The following is a 12,681-nucleotide window of genomic DNA, read 5'->3' as shown; positions in this document are numbered from 1 at the left end:
GGTAGATGGGTCCCAGTTATAAGCCTTTCTTTTGCTTTACGAAGCTCCAGCTCTTCATCAGTTTCGTAGCTTTAAAGCGCGCCTAAGGTGTCCACTGTCCCAGGCGACGAGTTCTGCGCCTTTCCTTCAAAGAACTAGGAAACACACAAACGACCGCTGTTTTGGAGTGAAGTTGGCAAAACTCCAACAACAGTACTGGTCTAAAATATTTGGAGCAGAACAGAGGACAAACGTGATTTAAACGTCTTGACAAATTCTCCTCGGAGCCCGTCATGTCCCGGGGTGTTTGATAGTGGCATTCGATGAATCACATCTTCCAATTCACGCGAAGTTAAAGGGTCGCTTATTACTGTGGAGCTATTACTGTGTAGCGGCGTAATCAAACACTCGCACAGCGCCACATGAACACTATCACCAATGCTTGTAGTGGCAGAAAAAAGAAAAGTGCTGCGATTTGCAAACTTGATGACTATTTAACCTGTATTGGGACAGGGGTGCCATCGCACTAGAGCTCAGAGATTCACTCGGCCGTCAAGCCCTGTCCATTTGGCTCCTCAGAGTGCAAAGAACGTCTGCTTTGGGACCGTACACGGGCCGGCAGAAAGCGCTCTGCATCGGCCTTGTGAAGGCGACACTTTACGGTAGTACTTTCCTCTGTGTACAATTCAGGAGCCCGGCATTCAAGTCAGTTCAAAATATAAAGGCTCTTAAGACGCCGTTTCTCCTAACCATGCATCAAGTGAGGGCTCATGGAGATGATTTCGATAGCTTTGCCGCATACTTCTCGCTTGAAGATCTCCGAGGTTGTAAAGAGGACACTAATGTCAAGCAAGATGGCAAAGCTGTCCTCACTCGCTGCTTATATTGTAGTCCTCCTTGTTTGGTAATGATGTGTTCAGCCTTCATACTTGAGACAGACACCTTCTCCAATCGGCGCAAGGCATAGAGTTTCTTACTATTACCTAGAGGGAAAGCTGGCGGCGCTGCGCTTCAGCCACCATGGACGCTCAAAGCATCATGGGGCGGTGAGCTACTTGTTGCGAGACAGTCGTAGTTTTTCAGGAACACGGAGTGTCATTACTAAGATGTTTCATTCCAAAAACGCTGTTCGTGTATGCGCAGACGACTTTCGCGCGAACGCAGTGTGCAACAGTCATAGTAGTGAAAACGCGATGACACACGACGCCAATAAAAGGTTCTACTCTTCCGAAATGCCATTAAAAAACCTCTTAAAGTATCTAAGCAACAACATTTTTTTAAAAACATATTTACTTTTAAGAGTGCGCCTGTTAATTACAAAATATTTGTTTTTGTAGTGTTCATCACTTGGCCAATAGGAAAGCTAGTCACCTCTTATTTTGGGCAAACTTTGCACTTAAATTCTTTTCTGCTCATTTGTTGCAATCATTAGACAAGATATTGAATGTTAGGACATTCGTAGTTATCGAACAGCTTTATTTTTCTATTATTTTTTGGCCAAAAGCTGCAGTTCCGCAACAAGTAGCTCACCGCCCCATGATGCTTTGAGCGCCCATGGTGGCTGAAGTGGTCTCGAGGGGTCGCCATGCAAACTCCCATAGACGGGCCGCCAGCTTTCCCTCTAGGTAATAGTAAGAAACTCTATGGCGCAAGGAGTAAGGCATGATCAGAGGAAGGAAGGTGCATGACATCCTAGAATATGCGCTTTTAGGAAGGAGTGCGGAAACGGAACTCCGAGCCAGATGTTAATGTCAGGCTCCTTTAATAAATGTGAAGGTGGATGGGAGTCCGGGATTAATTAAGCCTGCGTTTTCAGAGGTAGTGAATAATATATCAGGGCTCATATCTGCGTTTTCGAAGCCGTGTACGGTCGCGTGGGCTGCGCACGCAATTAAAGTCGCCCATCAATACCACACAGCGAACGGACAAGAACACTGAAAGAAAACTGCTGGCTGCACCCGAATATATGAAGAATACACTTTGATGAACCCCCACGGGTTTTCATGCAGCCGAAAGCCACAACATACCGGGCGCCATGGTGTGTCAACCAGACACATAGAGTCAGAAAGAGGGAGATTTTTAAATGACCGAAAGCACCCAGCCGAAAGGACTACCTAGTGGGACGCACAGAAATTGTAATCTCTTTAAAAGGGCACCAGGGCATCACGTGCATGAAATTCACGTTTTATTAGCAACAATAACCGAGCGGCAACAAAAATTCACAGGGCACTTTGACTGTCTAAAGTGCGTAGAGGCGAAAGCGTTTTCCGCACCACTTTGACTGCTTCTGTGGCAGTGATGGCGTCACATATAATTGAGTACTAATTACTAAGTGATGGCAAATCACTAATTAATTGTTAATTACTGATTAATGCCTGAATACTAATTAACTGATAATTAATGACGCTTAAGCTTCGCCTTTAGGAGTGGAATGCGACAGAGTGTTGTAGCGCTGCCAGCCAGTCCACGGAACGCCACCACCCGTTCGGCGCGATGCCTTGCCGTTTGAACGCAACGCTTTTTGAGGAAAGGAAATAGCGCAGTAATTCTGTCATGTCGGTGAACACCCCAACCGCACCGTAGAGGAAGGGAGGAAGTGGGAGTGAAAGAAGACGAAGAGGGCCCGTAATGAAGAAAATGAAAATTGTATTTGAGGAAAGGAAATCACGCAGTAACTGTCTCACATATCTCGGTGGACGCCCGTCAAGATTCAGGGGGGGCACTTCTTTGACCTAAGTGTGGTCACTGATGTCTGGTTAGGATGTTAAGCTTCGCCTCTAAGAGTGGAACGCGAGCGCGTCTTGCAGCGATGCCAGGGAGTCATAGAACGCCATCGCCCATTCGGTTCTATGGCTCGCTCCTCCGTAAATTGGTTTTTGAGGAAAAGAAATGTATCTGTCTCTCATATCTCGGTGGACACCTAAACCTCGCCGGATGGGAAGGGAGGAGGATGAAAGTAAGCGAAGACACCGTATTCACTAGACGCGCCTTTGTTCATTCAAAACCATCGAGCTTGCATGGCGGAGTGGATAGCATGCTCGTCTCGCACGCCGAAGACCGGAGTTCGATTCCCGAGCTCGACCAATTTCCTACTCGGTTTTATTTATTTATATGGCCTGACTAGAAAAGTTAATTAGGCTAATTGGGTAATTAAGCAATTAACTAAGCTCAGTCCCATTCACTTGGAGCATCACTATACGATCCCTTCAATTGGTGGCATGGTTACTAGTCAAAGTACAATTGGCCCCGTTTGAAATTCGCGCACTGTGACGTCACGACCGTTTCGACCAATTGAAAAGCGTGACATTTCTGTCGACAACTGCTGCTTACAACGATGAGACATTAAAGGCTTCCGCCTTAATATCTAACTGGCTGCCAGAAAACAGTCGACGCAACTCTGCCTTTTTCTGCCTTGACCGGAGCCCACACATGTTGAGGGTTGGTATGATCAGCTGCTGGACGTTGGCCATGGTGACTAACGCGGACTGAAGTTAACCGTACGTGATGTCCGGCGCCAATCCGGAAGTTGAGATCTCCTTGGGCCTGGTACCCTTTCTATCAATCTGGAACGCCGATGATGATGATGATGAAAACTTTATTTATAACAAGGGAGTTTTGGACACGTCGGTCCTTGGGCCCCCGCACGGCCCCACTGCACTCAAACGTTCATGTGCCGGAGGCTCATGACGCTGGCAGCCCGGCCGGTGGCGATGGCTTGCTTGGCCGGGTCCTCGGAGCGCAGTAGGGTCTCCCAAGCCTCCCATGAGGTAAGGTGCTCCAGGCCCCGCGGGGGAGGATCCGCCGGGCAGAGGAAAAGAATATGTTCGAGGGTGGCTTTGGGGTGGTGGCAGAGGGTACAGGAAGGGTTCGTGTGGACTGGGTGATATCGCGAGCGTATATAAGGGGAGGGCAAAGTGCGTGTTTGGAGCCGCCTCCAAAGTGTCTGATGGTAATTGTCGAGGGAAGGATGAGGTGGGGGGTAGAGCCGACGCTCGGCTTTGTAGGCCTGCGTCATTTCACTGAATGAGTGCATGCGCTCCCGCGAGAACCCCAGGTCGGAGGCCGCCGGTGCCCGGTTGAGAGAAGCTCGGGCTAAAGCGTTGGCGGCCTCGTTTCCGGGATTCCCGGAGTGGGCAGGCACCCATATCAGCTCCACATGGCGGGGCGGGTGCGCGGCGAGGGAGTCCAGTATGCGAAATGCAGGGACGTGAACTCTCCCGCGAGCAAAATTTAGTATGGCAGTTTTGGAATCTGACAGTATATATCGCGCCTCCGTGCGGGTGATGGCCAGGGCAATGGCGGCCTCTTCGGCCTCCTCCGAAGTGGCAGTAGGGGCTATGTGAAGTGTGGCAATGGGTTGGAGGGAGGGGTTCGTGATGGCGACAACCGCGTCCTCGCCCGTGCATGCGGCATCCACCCAAACGGCATACGGTTCCGTGCCATAGTATTTGTGGAGTGCCCGTGCGCGAGCTCTGCGGCGGGGTTCGTGGTAGGTGGGATGCATGTTTTTGGGGGGAGGTTTAATAATAAATCGCGGTGAATGAGGCGGGGTACCTGGAGCTGTGTGGGATCGGTAACTGGTAGGCGTATACCGAGGGTGTGTAGGATGTGTCTCCCGGTGGTGGTTCTCGCGAGACGTATGTATTGTGTCTGTCGGTGGGCCTCAATAAGCTCCCCTATCGTATTGTGCAGGCCTAGTTGAAAGAGTTTTTCGGTTGAGGTATTTTGGGGTAGGTGTAATGCTGTCTTAAATGCGGTTCGAATCATGGCATCCAGGGTGGAGATTTCCCTAGCCTGGAGTTTCAGGTAGGGGAGCGTGAAGATAAAGCGGCTGAGGACGAAGGCATGAATGAGACGACATAGGTCATGCTCCTTCATGCCCCGGTGGTGTGCAGAAACGCGGCGGATTAGGTGTGATATCGACACAGTTGTCTGCTTGAGTTTCTGTATGGTGAGTGTGTTTTTCCCGTTGTTCTGGATGTGGAGGCCAAGTACCCGGAGAGTGTTTACCTCCGGGATGGGCCGGTTTTCCAGTGTCACGGTGATGGGGGCTGTGGGACAGTTTCGTGTTGTGGGGCGGATTATGAGGAGCTCCGACTTCTCCGGTGATGGAACGCCGAGAATTCCTGTTCTTCGACCATCGACGGCGACACGACATACTTCTAGGTCACAGTTGGGCCTGTTAAATGAGCACCCCAGTTCTCATAAGGGAGTGAAATGCTAGACTAGCAATCAGCTGTCATTATGGTACATGCGACAGTAGTTTCAGCAATTCCAACAATGCAGGTGATGATGATGAAGATGTCCTCAGGCTTAATGGCACATACCCACGGCGGGGGATTGGCCAGGTGGTGGTGGTGAAAACTTTTATTTGCTGAAATAGAGTTTGGGAGCCACAGAGTGGCCCCGCTACATGGTCGGCTTCCCTAGTCCAGGACACCGCATGACAATGCTCCGTCTCTCGCCCGTTTCACTAGAGCCCTTTGGGACTCAAGCGAGGAGCAGTTGAGGAGGGCAGTCTCCCATGCCTCTCTGGCAGGGGTAGGGGAAGGGGGGAGGTGGGGATTTTTAGTACATGCCCACACCATGTGGAAGATATCACAGGTCTCCCCACAGTGCGGGCATCGCCCATCCGTGTTAGGATCGTAATGTTTTAAGATTGCAGGACAGAGTAGATGCATATCGGATAGAAACGCCTACATGTACATGGAATGAAGCATTTTGATAATTTTAGGACGTAGAGTTAGAATTTGTGCAAAACAAAAAATATGGAAAAGAAAAAGTAGTGAATTCACAGTCTAGCAGTTGAACCTACCAGATGAAATTATATAATCGTGAATATAATTGCACACTGGTTTCAGGGCATATCCCTTGGCGCTTGCCCCGAAAGATTGGAGTATCGGAATAGATAGAGGAAGCTCGAGTCGAGCGAGGGGGATCTCCAAGTAAATTCTACGGAGACCAGCGAACCACCGGCAGGAGAGAACAAAGTGTTTGGTGGACTCAATCTCGCCACAAGACTCACAAAGGTTGGTTATAGAAAGTCCCGATTGGCACAAATAAAGAATTAGCCGCGGTATCCTGCAGCGCAAAAGGGTCACAGACTCATCACATTGCCTCGAAAAGCACATCCGCACACTCCAAGGAAATGCAGATACTCGGGGCCGCAGCCACACCACCATCCTTCTCTTCCTCCTGCTCACGCACAGCGCCGCATGCGCACCAAAGGTGATATTACTGACGGTTTGTATTACCGGTGGGTGTTCTGGCTGGCATTGGCGATCGGCGTCTGCAAACAGCTCATCCGTTTATGAAGGCTTCATAGACTCAGGCTTCAGACCAGAAATGGCACGAGACACTAGGCCAGGAGTTGCTGATTTCCCGGGTGCAACGGCTTACGTGCGACCAGCAGCATCCAAATCCTCTGTTGCATCTATCAAATGCTCCTGCAAAGCATCGTTCACGGCATTGGATGCTACTGCGGAGTTTATCAGCATACGGAAACATGCACTCCACAGTATGGCCGAAACGCCGACAATCACCACACCGGGGAGTACGGCAGTGATGGCATAAATGCCCAACCCTGTGGCAAAAGAACCAGAAGGGTGGTTGTCTCTGGAACTAAAGCCAGGTACTGTAGACCACAAACTGTCAAGCAATGTTGCACGTCATTTAAAGCGACGGCTTCAGCAAGAGTCAATCCAATGTCTCTACGCAAAGTACGAATCCTTTCCATTTCCTTAACTCTCTAGTGCTCTACTGTGATGGAAGTAAACTTTCCGGAATCTCGGAGGGCGCCACGAATGAAACAACCTTCTATATTTTCTGGGAGTCCTAGAAGATTGAGCTTCACAGTCTTCGGTTCTGCATCAATGAACAGAGAACGACGGTTTTTCACTGGTAGCTCTCTCCAGCTAACAAACTTGGCTTTGGCTAACGCTGACTTGTGTGTTACCTTGTTGGACATTTGAAACTCTTTGATGTAACTGCACTAAGGTCGATGGCATCAGTTAAGGCATCTCTCAAGACATGGGCGCAATATGGACAGCTAGCAAGGTCCGAATGCTGAAAAAAAAATTTCAAAACCAGCTCACAAGCCGGTACAAGGGAAAAAACAGTACGGTAATTGGTGTTACTGGGGGCAGACGCCGGAACAGTACATCGTCCTAGGGCTGATTTGTTCATTTCTGCGGAGAGCATCAAAAACGCTACAGTTCGGAGCGCCGTAAATGACGCCGCCACAGTCGATCACGCCTCGCGTTAGTTATTTGGCCTGAAATAAAGATGGCTCGTGTTAAACTAAAACACACACTCGTGATGATGTTGATGATGATGATGTCCTCAGGCTTAATGGCACATACCCACGGCGGGGGATTGGCCAGGGTGCATAGCGGATACAAACGCACTCATGTACAGGAAATGGAGTATTTTTAAAATTTTGGCACGCAGAGCTAGAATTTGTACAAAGCAAAAAATACGGAGAAGGAAAATTTGTGAATTCACATTCCAACAGAGGAATCTACGAGATGAAATTATATAATCGTGAATAGAATCGCACACAGGTTTCAGGGCATATCACTCGTGCTGTGCATCACACATCGGCGTCTTCATCAGCTTCTATCTGCGGCGCGAACAGAGCTGATCGGCTTAACCTAGATGAGAGCTTACCCTGAGTCTAATATCGTCGCCAGGGGTGCCTACGACCCATCCAAACCATGAGCCAATAAGGCTAAGCATATGCTTTCGCACGTCTGCTCGTTTACCTACGGTTAAAGCTTAGCATTTTTTGAAACGAATGGAATATCATAGAACTCGATCCGTCCAGCGAACGAAACATTGCATGATCAAAATTATTCCATAAAAATCACCATTGTTGGCTACTTTTTTGAATCATTAAAAAATTGTTACCGCAAGGTTCGAATAACACATGGCGTACATTACTTCGCCGACCCTTTCTAAAACGTCACCTGCAACGCGTGTAGCATACTGCCGTGATCAGCCTGCGGAAGTGAAGCGTTCAGCGCTGCGACATTGTCCAATAATGCTCCAGCATTTGTGATATTCATGCATCGCCTCTACGATGGGTGACACGGCAAGGCTCAGGAGGATTAAGCTAACCTGCTTTGAACTGACGATCGATACCGGAGGCCATATCACATTTATTTATTTTTATTTAGAACATACTGCAGGCCTACAGTAGGCCCAAGCAGGAGGGGCGAATACATAATATATGCAAAAAAGAACAGGTTTAGCAAAATTGAAAAATGTTAAATACAAGTTGTAACACAAAATACAGCAATAAATACAAGGCTCAGATGCCTTGTATCTCTTGTCTCTCTGACCTGGTGATATGTGACGACAGATTATTATAATATGAAGATAGAACTTATAATATCGATCTTATATTTAGAACTTATAGTATGATTGGTGTACACAATTTCAGTTTTTCAACGCAACGCGCCCACGAAACCTGAGCCAACATGCTAAGGCTTTCTTTATGAATCGCATTGACCTCAAGAGAATGTTTTTTTTTTTGTCTAAGCCACCCTGCCGTCTGTGCACACGTAACAGGAATCAGCAGGAGGACCTCGCATAAGAGGTTATGGGAGCCGAAAGCGCTTCATCAACTGTCGGGGATTCGGCCTAGCTTTTACATGCAAGTCAAGTCAAGTCTACTTTATTTCAGGCATATAGACATCACATGACTGAGGAGAAGGAAAATAAAGCCGCAATAAAGCGGTTTGACAACGCTCCCTTCCCTTAGACTACATCGGCGACAGGGATAATGAAGAGGTAAGTACTTTCATACAAAGTTCTTAGTTCACAATTTGAACAAGAAACAAAATCAAACAATATGAATACACAGCTTATCTGCAACCGAAAAAAGTATAATAAACATAATATGTTTTTCATCACACACACAATGAAAAACATTCCAATGCAAAGACTTTCCAACAGAAACACTTTCCAGCACAAAGAGCAATTTTAGGCATCCCAATGGCAAGACATGCAGGTAGAGAGGAATATTCATAAACTCAAAAAGAAATATTACATACGGTGAAAAATGCTGTCATAAAAATAGTTTTTATCACTTGGTACGAAGGCAAACGAACAGAATAATTGGGTAGCCCAAATCGGTTAAGCCAAGTAGGCAAAGCATAATTTAGTGTTTGAAATCCGTAATTAGTGCCAGGACGTGGGGCATACCAGAGTTCAGTATGGCGAGTTTGATGGGCGTGTGAATTTTCATGCAAGCTGATAGTTTCTTCTAAGAACAGCATTCGACGTTCGGACAAGGATTTTTACATTTGAAGGAGGCGGAAATCTAAAAACGAGGAAAATTTGATTATGCGATATTTTGGGCATAAAGGAACGGACGACGAAAAGAAGGCACATTTGCTATTGCTTTCAGCGCGCTTTTTTGTTGTCTTAAGAGTTTATTACTATTGGTGGCTGTATTGCTACCACAGTTTAATTTACAATATCTTATCTTGGACTCGAATCGCGCGAGATACAAACGAAGCTTCGTTCTCTCAGGTAACATATTGTAGCGTGCAACGCGAAATAGAACACCGGAGCTGAGACACAAAACTGCGGTGGTCCCTCAGTGGCCAAGCGCGCGAGCGAGAGCGAGCTAACTTCTTCCTCTTGTCGTGCATGCGGTACTTCTGTCTCTTCGAATGCATGTATCAATATATTGCAGTTTTCTGAGAATTCGGACTGTACAAGACATTTGGTCTGTATATGCTCGATATGAGCATCCCATAGAATGTATTCATTAAAATAAACACCAGAGATTTTACTACCTCACCTATTTGTTTTTCATTCACCTCAATCTCAGAGTATTTTGTAGGTTATAATTCGTGTTTTTGGCTCTTAAAAATACAACTTTCTTTTACTAGAGTTACTTAAGAGAAAATTTTTGATAGACCATATGCAATGTGGCATAAAACGACAGAAGAGTGCTTTCAGGTGCTGTTCAATCTGGATTTGACAACAAAATGTGCAGCAAAGTGGTTATCCAAGTTTTTAGATTCAGATTATGTGAGTTGTAGTGCAGTGGTCAAATTTTAATAGGCTGAATCGAAAACTAGTGCTATAAAACTCGGTTCTCTGAAGTCTATTTGTCTAAAAAGTTTTCTTAGGCATATAAGACTGACCCACGCAGGAGCGACCATGTCCTGGAATTTATGATAGCCGTTTCTAACCTCTCGCTTTCATGCTATTTAATGCTTGATCAAATTTCGTCAAAATACTCAGAATCCACATTTTGTAACTTTTCGTTCCATTTTTGTTTCATTCAGTTCTAGTCACGATCGTGAGAACTGCAGCAAAGGGGACACATAGGACTGATCACATGCAAGGGCCTCTCTGGGCTTGGTGCAATGCTAGTGATAGCACAGCAGCCACATCAATTCCGCTACTTCCCGGCATAAACAGCGTAGTGGTGTCGAATACCTCGTCGTGTTTCATCATCCTTCGCCTCCTGCGCTGATCCGTCAGTACGGCATGGTCGTGAGCTGCATTTGTGAGTAAGTGGCTTGAAGGGAGCGTTTCTATCGCGGCAACGTCACCGTAAAGAAGCGAACAACGCCAGATAAGAGGAAACGAAAATGAAATCAAACGTTACAAAACCAAGGGCTATATTAATTCTCAGAACTGCATATCTCAATGTTGGGACACTGATCTCTCAATCTATAGGCATTTAGTATTCCCCTCTTCAGTCAGTTTAAATAACGGCATACATTGTTTTCTGTTGCACTGTATGCTGGTGTCCTATGACAGTTCTTTTCTTTTCGGCATAGAAAAGCACGAAAAACATGGAAAAGAAAGTAGACCAGACGCGCTATGTCAAGTGAAGGATTTATTCTAGCAGAGCACGTATGTAGAGATTTTTGCCATAAATAGGTGCAAATGAGCGCAGGTAAGACATCAAACACTGAAATTCATTCACGCTTGTCAAAATATGCAATTTCATGATTACGAATAACAACAGATGGGGTGCTGACGCACGTGTCGTGATTCTTGTGGACGAGGAACGCTTCTTTGAGCTCTCCTGTTAACTGATATTTCTGCTTGTGCAAAATCTAAGCCACGTTAACCACGCCTGTGGAAGGAGGTTGGTGGAGGAATTCTTTATGATTCACTAACAAGAGACCTTAAAGAAGCATTCCTTATCCACAAGAAAACTGAAACGTGTGTAAAGACCTCATCTTTTCATATTCATAATCGTGAAATTGAATATCTTGACTAGCCTGAATAAATTCAATGTTTGATATATTGTCTGCGATCATTCGCACTTCTTCACCGGAACAGCAGATATGTGTTCCCTTCGAATAAATCCTTCGCTTGATAGAGCGCGTCTCGTCCTCTTGCTTGCCCGTGTCTTCCGCAGTGTATGATACCAATATGGTCTATTAACTAGCTCAACTTTCTGTATTACCGGGTTTTCATTCCGTTTCATTTTATGTCCCTGGGTTATGTCCGAACTACAATCGGCAGAGGAATCAGCATGTACGTATGCCGGCATTCAAAAGCTTTTGGAAGGCAACGTTCACGAAATCCTTTATTCCTTTGCATCCCGACGCTTGGGTTAATTCCTACTTGTGCACTATGCACATCGAATGCGAATAACTGTGCTTTACGCATGCAATCTGTTTAAGTGAAGGTAAAGCGGAATTTGCAAAAAGCGGCTGATTCAAATACACCGGTGGCGGCTGCATGCATGTGTATGCATGCGCATATGTTGGTGGACGTCGGAAAACAGGTGAACCACGTTAGCTACTAAGGCTGGAATTAAGTTTTTAATAGCAGAGCTTCTATACAATATGGTTATGCGCTTGGTTGCAGATGCATATTTTTAGCACACCGCTAGTAGTAGCCATATCAGTTTTAGAAGTTCAAAAACGCGACTACCCACGTTACTGCCGCAAATCGAATTTTCCCGTCACGCATCCATTGCGAAAATCATGTGTCTCTTCAACACGCGAAGCAGTGTTCATAGCTGCGCGACGCCTCAGGGCGCATGCATCCCGCGGTATTCTCTGCTTTGTTCACTGGAGCACCGAAGAGCGGCAAGCGCTTCAACACGGGCGGGAAATCAGCGGTTTACCTGCGCCACACAGTGACGCGTAGTGGGAGGCGTTCTTTTTCGTGCGCAACAGAGGCGCGCATTTTGAAAAGTGTGCACAACGGCTAAAAATTTATTAGTCAATAGCACCGAGTGTAATTGCGCTTTCCAGTTGCTAAAAAGTAATCTCGCATAATATTAACGACTGGCTGCAAATCTCTAGTTGCAGCAAAGCCTCGAACTGTTTTAGTAAAAAAGTTAACCATTACAAACTAGTTCCCAGCTCACGAGTTAGCACATTTCAACTGCTTTGTGAAGTGCGCTACTATTGGTATTACAGTTCCCCAGCGGTTACCTATATAGCTCAAAAACGCCATTTTTGAAATGTCTGACTGACCTTCCCTGAAGCAGCTTGTGTACTCCAGCGCGCGTGCAAGGGCATCGCTCTAACTCATTTACTTTTATGTCCCCTTCCCCAAGCTTTTTCTTTGTGACTGTGACTGCGCACATGTGCGTGCCTGCCATGATTTGTGCTTCGAGGTCGGCGTCACAGAGCATGATAGCCACACTATCCGTCGGCTGTGTGGCTAATGTCCGAAGTTTTATGAAGGCTCCTGAACGAAAGCGAGCTC

The sequence above is a fragment of the Amblyomma mixtum genome, chromosome 2 (assembly GCF_055824585.1).
Source record: "Amblyomma mixtum isolate Tamu chromosome 2, ASM5582458v1, whole genome shotgun sequence".
Taxonomy (NCBI): Eukaryota; Metazoa; Arthropoda; class Arachnida; order Ixodida; family Ixodidae; genus Amblyomma; species Amblyomma mixtum.
This window is presented reverse-complemented; position numbering follows the sequence as displayed.